General features: G+C 50.0%; 1 protein-coding gene across 4 annotated transcripts in view; it reads left to right on the top strand.

The window, feature by feature from the left end:
* The window catches only part of map9 (microtubule-associated protein 9), a 528,899-nt gene that overhangs the window by 498,651 nt on the left and 13,312 nt on the right, over positions 1–16,936 (top strand). The window lies entirely within an intron of this gene.

Genomic DNA, 16,936 nt, shown 5'->3' on the forward strand with positions numbered 1-16,936 from the left:
ATACAACAGTCCTGCCATCCCAGGAATCAGTCTGGTGAACCTTCGCTGCACTCCCTCTATGGCAAGTATATCCTTTCTTAGGCAAGGAGACCAAAACTGCACACAGTACTCCAGGTGTGGTCTCACCAAGGCCCTGTATAACTGTAGTAAGACATCCTTGGTCCTGTACTCAAATCCTCTTGCAATGAAGGCCAACATACCATTTGCCTTCCTAACTGCTTGCTGCACCTGCATGTTTGCTTTCAGTGACTGCTATACAAGGACACCCAGGTCCCCTGTACATCAACATTTCCCAATCTATCACCATTTAAATAATACTCTACCTTTCTGTTTTTCCTATCGAAGTGGATAACTTCACATTTATCCACGTTATACTGCATCTGCCATGTATTTGCCCACTCACTCAACTTGTCTAAATCACCTTGAAGCCTCTTTGCATCCTCCTCACAACTCACAATCCCACCTAGTTTCGTGTCGTCAGCAAACTTGGAAATATTACATTTGGTTCCCTCATCCAAATCATCGATATATATAAATCGGTACTTCTGTCATTCTGTCTTTCTATCTGTCTATCTGTCTATCTGTCTATCTGTCTGTCATCGCGTGTGCGTTGCGGGTATGCACTCGAAAGTTACAGGGCGTACCTATGCGCGCGTTACCTCCAAAGAAAGCTTACGCTTCCGAGACGGTTTTAAGCGTATTTACGTTTCGGCCGGGCTAAAATTGCGCCCGCGGTATCCCAAAAACCTTCAACATTCCGCTCATTAGCATCTCATTATCCGCTCATTAGCGACAGAGTGACCTCGAGCTCGACCAATCGTACGCCGGGTTGCTGGCGTGTGCCGCCGGGCCAATCGGTGCGCGTGTGGCCGGGCTTTATCGTTCTGAACCGAGGTGAGTCGCCGCCATCTTGATTCCAAACTTTTCCTTTCTTTTTCCCGCTTTCTGCGTCTTAAAAAAAAACGTTGCTTTTAAAACACATATTGTTTTTTTAAAAAATGATTTAGAAAGTAATTAACTTATCTAATCTCATTAATTTTCCTACCTTTCCCCGTTTTTCCAGGTAGGCCTAGAAGCCTCGGCGTCTCCTCCGCACCCACGCCCGAGCTAGGCACCTCCCGGCCCCACTCGAAGGCTGGAGGGCCGAGCCTCAGCCCAGCGCCGCTAGGGTGCGCGCGCAGCAGGAGCTGAGACGTCTCTCTCTGCCGGGGCTTGCTGAGCGTCCAGCGTTACCCTGGCAACGGGCGCAATCGGCGGTCTTCACCTCGGGGGGAGGGGGGGGCGGCCGCGACCCTCAAGGGGGGGGGGCCACGACCCTCGGGGGGGGGCCGTGACCCTCGGGGGGGGGCCGCGCGCGCAGCAGGAGCAGCTGAGACGCGGCGTCTCTCTCTCTGGCTTGGTCAGCGTCCCGGTTGCCCTGGCAACCGGGCCCGCCGGCCGAGAGAGACGCCGCGTCTCAGCTCCTGCTGCGCGCGCAATCGGCGGTCTTCACCTCCGGGGGGGGGGGGCGCGAACCTCGGGGGGGGGGTCACGACCCTCGGGGGCCGCGACCCTCGGGGGGGGGCGCCCGCCGCCCTCCCTCCCCTCCGCCCTCCATCCCCCCCTCCCCTCCCCCGCCCTCCCTCCCCCCCTCCCTCCCTTCCCCTCTCTCCCCTCCCCCCCGCCCTCCCTTCCCCTCCCCTGCCCTCCCTTCCCCCCTCCCTCCCTTCCCCTCCCCTGCCCTCCTTTCCCCCCCTCCCTCCCTTACCCCCTCCCTCCCTTCCTTCCCCCCGCCCTCCCTTCCTTCCCCGCCCTCCCCCCTCCCCCGCCCTCCCTTCCCCTCCCCCTCCCCTCCCCTCCCTCTCTTCCCCCCACCCCTCCCCTCCCTCTCTTCCCCCCAGTCGCTCTCTCTCTTCCCCCCAGTCGCTCTCTCTCTTCCCCCCAGTCGCTCTCTCTCTCTCTTCCAACAACAACATGCCCTCGAAAAAGCCTCGGCACCGCCGGGCACTTCAGCTAGTTGATATGTATTGTGAATAGCTGGGGCCCAAGCACTGATCCCTGCGGTACCACACTAGTCACCGCCTGCCACCCCGAAAAAGACCCATTTAATCCTACTCTCTGTTTCCTGTCTGTTAATCAATTTTCAATCCATGCCAGTATATTATCCCCAATCCCATCTGCTTCAATTTTGCACACTAACCTCTTATGTGGGACTTTATCAAAGGCCTTCTGAAAATCCAAATACACCACATCCACTGGTTCTCCCTTATCTATCCTACCAGTTACATCCTTAAAAAACTACTGCAGCCATGTCTCTGTAATTGCAATTATATCGTATCCGTTTACATCTATTTGCACTGTTAATTCATCTACCTTATTACGAATGCTTCGTGCATTCAGATACAGTGCCTTTAGATTTATTTTTTTAACATTTTTAAACATCTTAACATTTTTTTGTACTATGGCCCTATTTGTCATTACCATTTTTTCGTACCCGGACCCTATTTGTTAGTGCACTCCTTTGTTTGTATGCTCTGCCCCTTCTTGACACAATCTGGTTATCCTTACCCCAATCACTTTCCTGCACTGCTTCCTTGTCTTTTCTCTTCAGCATTCTAGATTTCCCCCCACCTTATTTAGTTTAAAGCCCTATCTACCTCCCTAGTTATTCAATTCGCTAGGACTCTGGTCCCAGCATGTTCAGGTGTGGTCCGTCCCAACAGAACAGCTCTCTCTTTCCCCAGTACTGGTGCCAGTGCCCCACGAATCAAAACACACTTCTCCCGCACCAATCTTTGAGCCACGCATTCATCTCCCTGATCCTATTGACCCTATGCCAATTTGCTCGTGGCTCCGGTAATAATCCAGAGATTATGACCTTTGTGGTTCTGCTTTTTAATTTAGTCCCTAGCTGCTCAAACTCTCTCAGCAGAACTTCTTTCTTAGTCCTACCTATGTCATTGGTACCTACGTGAACCACGAAAACTGGATCCTCCCCCTCCCACTCCAAGTTCCTCTCCAGCCCGGAGGAGATGTCCTTTACCCTGGCAACATAGCCTTCGGGACTCATGCCCCATGGCTGCAGAGAACAGTGTCTATCCCTCTAACTATACTGCCGCCTACTACAACCACCTTCCTTTTTACTGCCCCCACTTGAACAGCTTCCTGTACCACGATGCCGTGGTCAGTTTGCTCGTCCTCCCCGCAGTCCCTGCACTTGTCCACAAGGGTTGCAAGAACCTCGAATCTATTGGACAAGTGCAGGGACTGAGGCTCCTGCAATACTACCTAATGGATCCCCATACCTGCCTCATTCGCAGTCACACCCTCCTGTCCCTGACCACATGTCAATTTAATCTAAGGGGTGCGGCTGCCTCCTGGAGCAAAAGGTCCAGGTAACTTTCTCCCTCCCTGATGTCTCGCAATGTCTGCAGTTTGGACTCCAGCTCCTCAACTCGGAGCCAAAGTTCCTCGAGCCGCAGACACTTACCACAGATGTAGTCGCCCTAGACAAAAATGCCCACAAGCTCCCACATATTGCAGCAGCAACACATCTCCTGTTCTCCCATTATTTTATTTATTTAATTAATTCGTTTAATGTTAATCAAATTATTTACCAAGTTTAGTTTATTAAATTAACTTTTTAAGTTTAGTTTTAAAAATTTAGTTATATGTTATATGTTAACTTAAAACTTAGCCCACAGTCACTACCAATGACTTATCTGCCTTACCTGTGATGTCACACTGCCATTTTCTCTTGTTGATGCAGTTCTGCTGATACTTTTATCTCCGCTCTTGGGCCTCGGTCTGCTCTCGCTCAGGTCCGCTGCTGGTCTGCAGGAGAAGTTAGGAAAAGTAAGCACCTCCTTCTCCCACATCACCGCACTCCCACACTTACCAAACTCCCAGTTGTTCACTCTGTGCCAAGCTGCACTCCATGACAAACTGCACTCCAACCTCCCTTATTTATACTGCTGAGATTTATGAGTCAGCTCTCTAGCAGTTGCAGAACCAGATTAGAATAGCTGGGGCCCAAGCACTGATCCCTGCGGTACCACAGCCTGGAAGAAATTTAAAACTTAAAACAGTAAATTTAAATTAAATGCTAATTGCAAGCACACAAGATTAGATTTTATCAAAAAGATATTACCCTTACGATTCACTCCCACACTTACCAAACTTCCAATTATTCACTCTGTGCCAAGCTGCACTCCGTGACTATTTGACTATGTAGGGATAAAAAGCGCAGTGTGATATTAATCTTCAGTTTGGGAAAGTGCCTTTCAATCTCACACAATTTTATTTTCATAGAATCATAGAATGGTTACAGCACTGAAGGAGGCCATTCGGCCCATCGAGCCCATGACGGCTCTCTGTAAGAGCACTTTAGCTAGTTCCAATCCCCCGCCTTTTCCACATAGCCCTGCAATTTTTTTTCTTTCAGGTACTTATCCAATTCCCTTTTGAAAGCCACTATTGAATCTGCCTCCACCACCCTTTCAGGCAGTGTATTCCAGACCATAACCACTCACTGCGTAAAAAAGTCTTTAATCAAATCAAACCAAAATCAAATCAACTTTTATTGTCATTGTTAGTGCACAAGTGCAGTACAATGAAATGTAGGCTTGCGACTCCCGAGAGTGTACATTTGGATTAAGACATTTAAACATTCAACATACATTTGGCTTGTAGTATATTAACATAAATATAACCATATAAAGTGCATTGGCAGATGTGCAGGCTTTAGAGTTTATTTGTGGAGTTCAGTAGGATGACAGCCCTGGGAAAGAAGCTGTTCCTAAATCTGGTCGTACGGGTGCGAATGCATCTGTAGCGTCTCCCAGATGGCAGGAGGGCGAACAGACTGTGGCTGGGGTGGGTAGGGTCTTTGATGATGGACCGTGACCTCCGTAGACAGCGTTTCTGGTATACGTGCTCTATGGTCGGTAGCCGGGTGCCGGTAATGCGTTGGGCAGTTTTGACTACCCGCTGCAGGGCTTTCCGGTCATAGTGGCTACAGCTTTTGGTTGTTTGGCTTTGGTTGTTCTACCAATCAGATTAAATCTGTGTCCTCTGATTCCCGACCCGTCTGCCAATGGGAACCGTTTCTCTCTATCTACTCTGTCTAGACCCCTCTATCAAATCTTCTCTCAACCTTCTCTGCTCTAATGAGAAAAACCCCAGCTTCTCCAGTCTATCCATGTAACTCAAGCCCCTCATCCCTGGAACCATTCTTGTAAATCTTTTCTGCACCCTCTCTAAGGCCTTTACTTAAAGTGCAGTGCCCAGAATTGGACATAATGGACTGGATTTTCTCAATGGAGTTGGAGGCGGGACTGCTGCTTGTCATGTCAATGTCCCGCCTCCATCATCGTCTGACCAACCAGAGCAATTTTCCTCTGATTGACCTTGTTAAGCCCACCCTGCGGCCTCAGCACTGACATTCTCTGTAGTTTGATGAGCCCTGTGTTCAGGACTCATCAAACCTTTCAAATTTGTTGATTTCAGATGGCTGTTGGTTCAGAGGATCCAACAACCAGTCTGTGAAATCGATAAGGTAGATGTCAGGTCTCCCGATCCAGGGTGGATGAAGGCTATAGGAAGAGAACAAGGTAAATGAACATTTTTAAACACTTATCACTCACCTTACATACTTACTTGCACCCATCACTCACCTCTACATCTTACTTCCAGGTGCCTCTGACCCCCGCAGACCTCCTTCACGTCTCCTCCAACCCGGCAGGGTTCTCCGAGGTCGGGAAGCCTTCACCTGAGAAGGCAAACTGGCACTAATCCTTTTTTTCTGCCTGTTAACAGGCAGTTAAAAGGATTCAATGCCTTTCCCACCTCCAGGATACGGGACCCGAATCAGCACATCTTCCCGCCTCCTGGCAAAAGAACACGGAGGCGGGATGGGGGCGGGTTTGCCATCCGCCCCCACTTTCTGCTACTTTACCAGCAGTCCCGCCTCCATGCCCGCCTCCTCGGGGCTGAGAAAATCCAGCCCAATACTCCAGTTGAGGCCAAACCAGTGTTTTAAAAAGGTTCATCATAACTCCCTTGCTTTTGTACTCTATGCCTCTGTCTACGAAGCCCAGTATCCCGTAAGCTTTCTTAACCGATTTCTCAACCTGCCTTGCCACCTTCAATGATTTGTGCACATATATCCCCAGGTCTCTCTGTTCATGCACCCCCTATAGAATTGTACCCTTCAGTTTATATTGCCTCTCCTTGTTCTTCCTACCAAAGTGTATCACTTCACACTTTCCTGCGTTAAATTTCATCTACCACGTGTCCGCCCATTTCACCAGCCTGTCTATGTCCTCTTGAAGTCTATCACTATCCTCCTCACTATTCACCTAATTTCCAAGTTTTGTGTCATCTGCAAATTTTTTAAGTGCCCTGTACACCCAAGTCCAAGTCATTAGCATATATCAAGAAAAGCAGTGGTCCTAGTACCGATCCCTAGGGAACACCTCCAGTCTGAAAAACAACTGTTCACCACTACTCTCTGTTTCCTGTCACTTAGCCAATTTCATATCCATGCTGCCGCTGTCCCTTTTATTCCATGGGCTTCAACATTGCTGGCAAGTCTATTAGGTGGAACTTTATCAAACGACTTTTGGAAGTCCATGTACACCACATCAACCACATTTCCCTTATCTACCCTCTCTGTTACCTCATCAAAAAACTCAATCAAATTAGTTAAACACGATTTGCCTTTGACAAATCCGTGCTGGCTTTCCTTAATTAATCCACACTTGTCCAAGTGACTGTTAATTTTGTCCCAGATTATCATTTCTCCACTACCGAGGTTAAACTGACTGGCCTGTAGTTGCTGCGTTTATCCTTACACCCTTTTTTGAGCAAGGGTGTAACATTTGCAATTCTCCAGTGCTCTGGCACCACCCCTGTATCTAAGGAGGATTGGAAGATTATGGCCAGGATCTCCGCAATTTCCACCCATACCTCCCTCAGCATCCAAGGATGCATCCCATCCGATCCAGGTGACATATCTACTTTAAATATAGACAGCCTGTCTAGCATCAATCTTTACCAATTTTTATCTCATTCAGTATCTCAACTACCTTCTCTTTCACTATGACTTCGGCAGCATCTTCTTCCTTGGTAAAAACAGATGCAAATACTCATTTAGTACCTCAGCCATTCTCTCTGCCTCCGTACGTAGGTCTCCTTTTTGGTCCATAATCGGCCCCACCCCTCCTCTTACTACCTGTTTATTGTTTATATGCCGATAGAAGACTTTTGGATTCCTATTTACGTTAGCTGCCAGTCTATTCTCATATTCTTTCTTTTGCCCCTCATATTTCCTTTTTCACTTCCTTTTTCGCTTTCTATATTCAGCCTGGTTCTCACTTATATTCTCAACCTGACATCTCTTATATGCCCCCTTTTTCTGCTTCATCTTATTCTCTATCTCTTTTGTCATCCAGGGAGCTCTGACTTTGGTTGCCCTACCTTTCCCCCTCATGGGAATGCACCTCGACTGTACCCGAACCATCTCCTCTTGAAAGGCAACCCATTGTTCGATTACAGTTTTGCCTGCCAATCTTTGATTCCAATTTACCCGGGCCAAATCCGTTCTCAACCCACTGAAATTGGCCCTCCTCCAATTAAGTATTTTTACTCTAGATAGCTCCTCATCCTTTTCCATGACTAATCTAAATCTTATGATATAATGATCACTGTTCCCTAAATGTTCCCCTACTGACACTTGCTCCACTTGACCCACCTCATTCCCCAGGATCAGATCCAGCAATGCTTCCTTCCTCGTTGGGCCGGAAACGTACTGATCAAGAAAGTTCTCCTGAACACACTTCAGAAATTCTTCCCTCTCTCTTCATTATTACTATTCCAGTCTATATTATGACAATCAAAGTCGCCTATTATCACTACTCTATAGTTCTTGTACCTTGTACACATGGGAGTACGATATTGTTGCTATCACGGAGACATGGTTGAGGGAGGGTCAGGACTGGCAGCTCAATATTCCGGGGTATAGAATCTTCAGGCGAGACAGAGGGGGGTGTAAAAGGGGAGGGGGTGTTGCAATATTAATTAAGGAGTCAATTACTGCTGTAAGGAGGGATGACATATTAGCGGGTTCCTCTAATGAGGCCATATGGGTAGAACGTAAAAACAAAAAGGGGGCAAGCACTTTGCTGGGAGTGTACTATAGGTCCCCAAACAGTCAGGGGGAGATAGAGGAACAGATATGTAGGCAAATCTCAGAAAAGTGCAAAAATAATAGGGTAATAATAGTGGGGGATTTCAACTTCCCCAATATAAATTGGGATAGTCAGAGTGTGAAAGGCTTAGAGGGTGCAGAATTCTTAAAGTGCATCCAGGAGAGCTTTTTGAGCCAACATGTAGAAAGTCCTACAAGAGAGGGGGCGATACTGGACCTAATTCTGGGGAATGTAGCCGGGCAAGTGGTGGAAGTGTCAGTAGGAGAGCATTTTGGCGATAGTGACCATAATTCGGTGAGATTTAAGGTGGTCATGGAAAAAGACAAAGACGGCCCGGAAATAAGGGTTCTAAATTGGGGGAAGGACGATTTTAATATGATAAGGCAGGATCTGGCCAAAGTGGACTGGGAGCAGCTACTTATAGGAAAATCCACATCAAGACAGTGGGAGACTTTCAGAAGGGAAATAGAGAGAGTAGAACGCCAACATGTCCCTGTAAAGGTCAAGGGTGGGACCAACAAGCCAAGGGAACCTTGGATGACAAGGGATATACAAAAATGCATTAGAAATAAAAGGGGGGCTTTTGGCAGTTACAAAAGACTAAAGACGGAAGAAGCCCTAGAGGAGTATAAAAAGTGCAGGGTGTAGGGGGTTTCTCTTGCTCTTTCTGGTCTCCTGCCAGGCTTCGTGCAATAATTACCCTGGAGTGGTTCGACCCACTCCCCCCTACGGTTCTAGACCTTGGACTTAGGTGCAGAGAACAGTAGTGCAGAGAAAGAACTCAATAGACCAGGTTGAATAGCACGAAATGGATGCTTTTATTTTTAAACAGTTTGAAGCATTACAAAATACATGTCATAGGCACAGATTAAAGTTACTACAATCATGCACAAATTTATGAACTTGACTCTATGGAAATGGGGAACACACGGCACATCGAAAAAGGGGAAACACATTACGATTTCCCTTAACTCCCTCCCCTATACCTAAACTAAGTTTCGACCTGGGGAACTTGGGATCATGCTCACCACTCTCGAAATCGCGAGAAAGGGGGTTCGCAGCCTTTTTGGCACCGCTTTCCGTCGTCACGTGGATTTGGAAACTTCTGGCGCAGTCGATATTCTCTCCTCCCTCGAGGCGGTGGGGTAGACCCAGCCTCGATGAGCGCTCGTTAAGGTTGAGATCCACCAAGTCAATTTGGGTTCATGAAGCAGACCCAGATGCAGGCTATGCACTTGGGAGAATCTTGTGGCATCGATCGCCGGTTCTCCAGAGGGTTTCTTCTCCGTCGGCCTGGGTCGTCGATGATCTCCCGACCCCAGTACCCGGGCCACCCTCGTCGTCTTCTCGTCGTGGCCGAGCCTTGTTTTGGCTGAACACCGACCACGTTGTCCTTTTACCGAAACCGTCCGTCTTTAAAAAAAAAACGAAAACGTTTTCATCGATCTGCCGAAGTGGAAGAGGCGCCGATCCGGGCACCGTCCGCCCTTCGTTCGTTCCTCGTAGAAGAAAGTTCTTGAAGAAATGGAAGCCTGAAGTCGCCCAACAAGAAGCCATTGCAGTGAAGAAGAAGTTGTTCAAGTAACCCGGAGTCCGAAGTAACTTAGATGGACTTTCAATCCATAGTTATACTCTTTTGGGACAGTCTTATCTCCCGCCAAATCATAGTCCTGTCTTTGTATTAATTTTGGCGGGCAGAAATCTCTGCAGGGGCGCTTTGTCTTGTAACGGAGCCGGTGATAACTTAAACTGGCCTTCCTGGCTGATAATGTCTTTCAATGTCTTTTGCATTGTCACCGTGGCTCGGTTCGCATATTGATCGGTCCGGACATTTTCCTTGATGGCTGCTAAACGGTTTTTCCTTTGTACGATAAATGGGTATAAGTGTTTTTACATTGTCCGCCCATATCTTGATGGGCCCCATCCTGTACTTATAATCCATTGAATATGTATGCTGTTGCTCTGAGTTTTGGTTCCCAGAGACTGGCTTTCGTGGGCTCACTGTCTTCAATCCACAAGCCTGTCTGGCTTGCAGTAACAGAAATAAAATGGTTCATAAACTGATCACGGGGCCTGGCGGCCATTTTGTATGCCCTTTTATCAAAGGTTTTTCTGTGCAAGCTTACTTTGGTCAATAAACAGTCTTAATTTTATCCAGTTTTCTTGCGTGATTTTTGCTGAAAATTGCGAATCTTACAGGCCCCCCTGTGATACTGATAGCTTGCTTAAAGTATCAATAATCCTTGATGAGCAAATTTTCCCTGATTCCCCACATCCAAACATTCCTGGCACTTAACTATCTATGCCCCTCACGACACATGCAGTTCCCATTTCCGGAGAAAATGAAAATTACCTCATGCACATTTGGAATCATAGACAGCAAAACTTAAACTATAACATCTTCACCTGTCAGATGGGCAGGGGTTGATACCCTTTTGCGCCATCTGCATGCATCTTTTATTAATCCAAAAAACTTACTAACAACTAATAACATAACCATACTTATTTCCTTATAACCCAAAAAAAGCAAAATCAAAAAAAAAAAAAAAATTTTTTTAAATGGAGGGACGCTTAATCTTATACTAGCAGCTTAGAGTGGGGTATCTGCTTCCCCCATCTGCACATAGCGTTCTCTCCATTCTCCTGTGTTCTCGTGCCTCTGGAGGCGTTTGCCTCTTTTGCAATGCACGAAGAGCAAAAATATCACAATCAGAACCTGACATACTACTAGGATATGGGATGCTATTCTAATCCAGGCGGGGACCTCTATGTTGGTGAACAAGTCCCACCATGGTGGGATGGTTATGTCCAATATGTCTTTTCCTATCTCTAAAGTCTTCTGCTCCAGTGTATAGAAATGTTTCTGCGAAACTATAACGGCTTTTAAAACCTTGGTGAGGTGTTCGGGAAGAGGGGGAATGACATAACCAAAATGCGCGACAAATCGTTGTAAGTCTGTGAAATTCTCTTTGATAGTGATGTGTACAGTGGAGGGCGCAGGAATGGGAACAATTCGTTGTTGTGCCACTTGAACCTCGGCCCTGGGTTTGAAACAGAAACTGCTATCACCGACCGAACACCACTCGTGTTGTCCATATCGGTACTGAGGCGCTGCAGTGGTGACGCAGTATGTCCCACCCCCGATATATGCTACCTGTGGGGGCACATGGTCCTCTGCCATTGCCTCCATGGTGCAATTCACCGGCTTCGCGCTAGCGGTTCTGAACCCGCACTGTGGTTTCAAAAAGGCATTCAAGTGCTGGGGACACAGGATGATGTGTGCTCCCCGGCTCCGACATCCCGAGAGGTCGGTGCCTGTCATCGTACGCTCCCATCTGATGACGTAAGGCGGGACCACTGCGTAACGAATGTGTGCGCCCCCCTGAATGACTCCAATGTGCTCTACTCTGTATACCGGGGCGGGCTTTGCTGCGGGACCCAACACCGGCATTCTTACTACTATTCCCATAATAGTGTGATTCGAATGTCCGCAGTCCACTGGAACTGGGTATGCTTCTGCGGCTAGTCTGAGCTGGCACGGGCTTAATGCATTCTCAAAAGGGTGGAGCGCTTGCAAGTGCTTGTTGCTGATCCAGGACGGGACCAAACCCTGTTTTAAATCCTCAAGATTACTGCGGTCCTCGCCCAATAACCACGCCCCGTACAGCACACAGGCCTCGTTTTGCGCAGCTTGATCGGACGCATTCCGATCCTCCTTAATGAGTGCATTTACCGTTCTCGCGTGTTTCTCCAGCTCAGCAATTATGTCCTTAAAGTGTAGTGTCATGGCCTGGTCCTCATGCAACTCAGAACCCACGACCTTGTTTTCGTCTGTCAATATGTTCCTTAACTGGGCTTTTAAACCGTTGATCTGTGTCTGCAGTTCCACGTTATCTAGAGCGTTGACAACAGATGTCCCGGTATTAAAAGCAGTGAATATGTCATTTACAGTACCCCTTCTTTGCCTCCCGACTCGATCCAAAACTTCTGGCGGTGTGGTGTATAATTTGTCTCTGTCGATGTCGGCAAAGTCAAATTCGTAAAATTGTCTAAACATACTGGTTAACAGGACCTGGTATAATTGTTCCGTTTCTTTGGGACACCACTCCGGCAATCTTACCTCAGTGAGATTTAAAATCACTGAGGCCACCGCGTAGTGTACCCCTTGGTACAGCACCTGACCGGTGGGTACCAATACTAAACCGTTCCCGGGTCCCCTGGTGGTGGTTGGGCACCCTCCTTTCTGGGCTAGTGCTACCGGAAGCGTGGGCAGGGGCTTGCGTGGGCGGGTGATGAGTTCAGTGGCGTTCACCGGAATAGGGGAGTATGGGGCTCCGCACGCTCGAGTGCTAACATCCCATCTCATCCCCTTCCCTTCATCCTGCCACTGCCTCTGGAAGAAGATGGACACGCCCTTGGGGCAGACGCGTCTCGAACCCCACATACAGACATATATTCCCTCATCCGGTTCCCACCATTTGTCCCAACACACACGTAATTGTCCGTGAGTTCCCGTAATAGTCCGATGGGTATTATTACCCAGTCGCTCCCACTCGACCGTAGAGTTTCTCATGTCCTTTCCCAGCTTTCGTAGCCACCACCATCGCCTTGGTGGTACGTTCCCATTGCACACCAGACAAATCCTCTTTCCCACGGTGACGCTGACTCTGGGCGCTAGGATCCTCACTCGAGGGCACGTTAATGAAGTTTCTTGGTAGGCAAAACCGAAATTGCTGGAATATTCCGTAGAATTCATTCCCAGCCAACCTGGCCATCTCCCTTGGTGGAAGTAGGTGGCGGTTTCCTCTACCTCTCGCTCCCCCATCCCATCCGTTGCGATGGGGGCCGTGTCCCCGGAGCACCCGAAAATGATGACGTCCTTGGTGCGGCCTCGGTAGGCCCACCCGCACCCGATCGCCATGAACGCGATGACAATCCTTTCCATCGTATCCCAGGTTTCTGTAACCAACAAAATGATGTAGCCGGGCTCCCGATAGGTGCTGGCCTAAATTAATTGGACGCGCGGGTTCCTGGACCCCGCTCCCTAACAAACACACATACCGGGCAGACTTCAAAATTGTACTCTTAACACCATATACTTTACATTCCTTAAACTATGACCATAATAACCTATCTTAACTTATGTACAGCGCCGCCCTCCGTGGGGCGGCTTTCCGAATCCCTGTGAGGTCTGTCGTGTGCCACACCCTGCGATGGGGCTGCATTGATCTTTGGCCTTGATCCCCCGCAGCCTGTCGCTGCTGAACGGGGATCATGTCTTCCTGGGGCTGCTTTAAACCGTGGTTGGGGAGGATGGGGAGAATCTGGCCAAAATTTTCTGGGCTGGGGCGCTCGAGCTGACCTACGAGGGGCTGCTTTGGGTTGGGCTCCCGGGGCCGATGGACCTGGGGTCGTGACTGTTACCGTCACAGCCTGTGGTTCCTCCACAGCTGCCGGCTCCAGCTCCCCTTCCTCAGGCTCCGCCCCCCCGGGGTCGGGATCTGTGGCTTCCGACTCCACCTCACCTGTCCCTACAGGTAACGAGTCTCCACCCCCACTCCCTACCTCCCCCAAGCTTGAGTCGAGGGCGGGACTGCCGTCCTCTGACTCTTCCTCCTCCGTGATTGGGTCTAAAGCGAGGTTGAGCTGTTCGGGCTCTCCCCTGCCTAAATCCCATTCAAAAGATGAGACCTCCCACTCCAATGGGATGGCCTCTCCCTTCACGCAGGCTACTGCTCCAGCCTGTGTGGTCTGTGACTCTGTTACAGGCTGAGGATCTTTGTTCTCAGACCTGGTCCCCTTTGGTGGCCCTGGTGTACCCGGTTTAAACAGTTTACACTGGTTGATGTGAAACCATTTGGTACGTCGGGGCGTCTTCACTGCATAAACCTGGCTTTGTCTACAATGCTGTATGGCCCCATGTACAGTGGTTCAAAACTCCCTACCCTGGCGTAGTTTCGGACCATGACCTGGTCCCCGACTACCCACTCTTGTTGTTTCCGAGGTTCCAACAACAGTTTATTTCCCTGGTGCTGTCTTCCCATGTTCCCAGCCGCCTGCCCATAAATCTGTCTCAGGCGCTCCAAGAGGGTTTGGGCGAATTTGTCCCGTTTCACCTCTCGGAGCTGGCCCTCAGTGAGCACCGGGGCTAGCACATGGGTGGGTGTTCGCATGATCCTTCCAGTCATTAACTCGTGCGGGGAATACCCCGTGCTTTTGGACTGGCTGGCTCGGATCCCCATGAGGACTAAAGGCAGGACCTCCGCCCATTTCTGGGGCGAGCCCATTGTCTCTTTCCTCAGCTTTTCCTTGAGGGTCCGATTCATACGCTCAACAATCCCGGATGACTGGGGATTGTATGCTACGTGCCACTTTCCCTCAATGCCCAAGAGCCTGAGGGCGTTCTGCATTACTTGACCGGTGAACTGACTCCCTTGGTCGGACTCTACAAAACGGGGGAGTCCCCACCGTGAGAACACTTCCCGAATCAAGATCTTAGCAGTACCCAGTGCCGTAGCTGTTCTGCACGGGAAGGCTTCTACCCATTTGGTGAACACATCTACCAGGACAAGGCAGTACTTATAGCCTCCCTGGGCGGCGGGCAGGGGCCCTATGTAGTCGACCTGAATCGACTGCCATGGTCCCTCTACCCTCCTGATGTGCCCCATGGGCACCTTCCTTTTGTGGGGGTCTGGGTTGTTAGCAGCACACACAAGACAGCTTGCGCAGAACTCGCGGACATCGTCCCGAAGTCCCGGCCACCATCCCGCCTGTTCCACCCGTTGCCAGGTGACCTCAGGTCCGGGGTGTCCCGCTCCTGGACCCTCGTGGGCCAATTGCAGGAATTCCCTTCGGTGCTGCTGCGGCACAACCCACTGCTCCTTTCGGAACAGCATCCCTTCTTTGACTGTGAGGGCTGCCGTACTGTACGGACCTTCTACCTGTTTGCCCTCTGTGATGGCTTTTAGGACTGCTTTTAGGGCGGGATCCAGGGTTTGGACGGTCTTTAGGTCTGGGGGCGGTGTCACCCCTGTGTTCCCGGGAATTCCCTCCCTGCCTTGGATCGCCGCCACGGGTCCGGGTTCGTATGGGTCCCAGAGAATGCCGCTGCGGGCACCCTCCCTGGCTAGCGCATCCGCCTGCTGGTTGCCCTGACTGCGGGGTTCTGTAATGGAGTGAGCCTTCACCTTATGGATGAACACCTCTCCTTTCTCCCCCACAGCTGCTAGGATCTTCTCCAGCAAGGGCTTAACTGTTAAAGGCCGCCCGTCCGCGGAGGTGTACCCGCGTCGGGACCAGATGGCGAGGTACTCCGTACACGAATTGCACGTGAACATGCTGTCTGAGCAAATCGTGTATGGGGTTGGGAAAATCTCGGGGTGGGTAACCACGTACACCACCGCGGACAGTTCAGCCTGCTGCGCGCTCATAGTGCTGGGGAGCTTAATTGCCAGGGCAATGTTTGCCGCAGGGTCATAAACTCCACACCCTGTGAGTCGCTTGCCGTCAGCTACAGTGCTAGAACCGTCTACGTAGATCTCGCGGCCCGTGGGATGTATCCCGGCCCGTAAACCTATGTTAACTTCCCATACCCCTTCTACGGAACATTGATGGGCTGTCCCGGGATATGCCATATTGGCTGCGAGCCTTGGCGCGCAGAGGCCTTTAACTTTGAGATCCATCTGGGAAAGGAGGAGGGTCCAGCGCGCAATCCGAGCGCTGCTTACGGTCCCATCCTTAATCCTCCCGTCCAGAAGCATCTTCGTGGGGGTGTGATGGGTGAGGAGCGTAATGGGAGAGGTCCCTGTGAAGATCACTGATCTGTTCACAGCCCAATGCGTGGCCAGGAGATGCCGTTCGCAATTGGAGAAACTCCTCTCCACATCCGTGAGCACCCTGGAGGAATAAACTACTGGTCTTAGCTTGCCGTGCCGCTCTTGGAGCAGTACTGCGCTCAGGCTGTCCCCACTAGCGGCTACCTCCAGAAAGAACTCCTCTTCCCCATCTATGGCCCCTAGGGCTGGCGCGGTCTGCAGATCTCTTTTCAACTTCTCGAATGCTGCCTGGCACCCCCCGTCCCAAGACCACTCGACTCCCTTGTGTAAGAGTCGAAGTAGCGGGGCCGCTGTGGCAGCATAGTCCTCGATGAAATCTCTGCAGTACCCGGTCAATCCCAAAAAGGACCTTACACCCGTTACTGTGTTGGGAATCGGCAGATCTTGTATAGATTCCCGTCTGGCCTTATCTATGGCTCTTTCCCCAGCGCGGATGGCCAGACCCAGGAATTTAACTTCCTGCTGGCCGATCTGGGCTTTCTTTGGGTTTACTTTGAAACCCTTCCTTTCTAACAGTTCCAACAATTCGGCTAACAGTGGGCCGTGCTGCTCCCTTGTATCTGTGAACAGGAGTAAGTCGTCCACATACTGCACTATCTGGTTGGGCTGGCTGAACTCTTTCAAACTCCCCGCCATACACTGATGGAAAATGCTGGGGCTGTTGTGAAAACCCTGTGGTAAGCAGTTCCAGGTGTACTGTTGCCCTTTGAAAGTAAAGGCAAACTTGTACTGGTCCTCCCGCCGCAGCGGAATGGACCAAAAACCGTTCGAGATGTCCAGCAACGTGAATGTGGTCGCCGATGCTGGAATACTCCCTATTAAGTCTGCAACTGCTGCTACCGTGGGCGCGCAGGCTGGGATATTACTATTGAGGACTCTATAGTCCACTGTGGCTCTCCACGAATTGTCCGG

This window comes from Somniosus microcephalus, chromosome 2 (assembly GCF_052327205.1).
Source record: "Somniosus microcephalus isolate GS21.2 chromosome 2, FLI_Smic_1.0, whole genome shotgun sequence".
Lineage (NCBI taxonomy): Eukaryota > Metazoa > Chordata > Chondrichthyes > Squaliformes > Somniosidae > Somniosus > Somniosus microcephalus.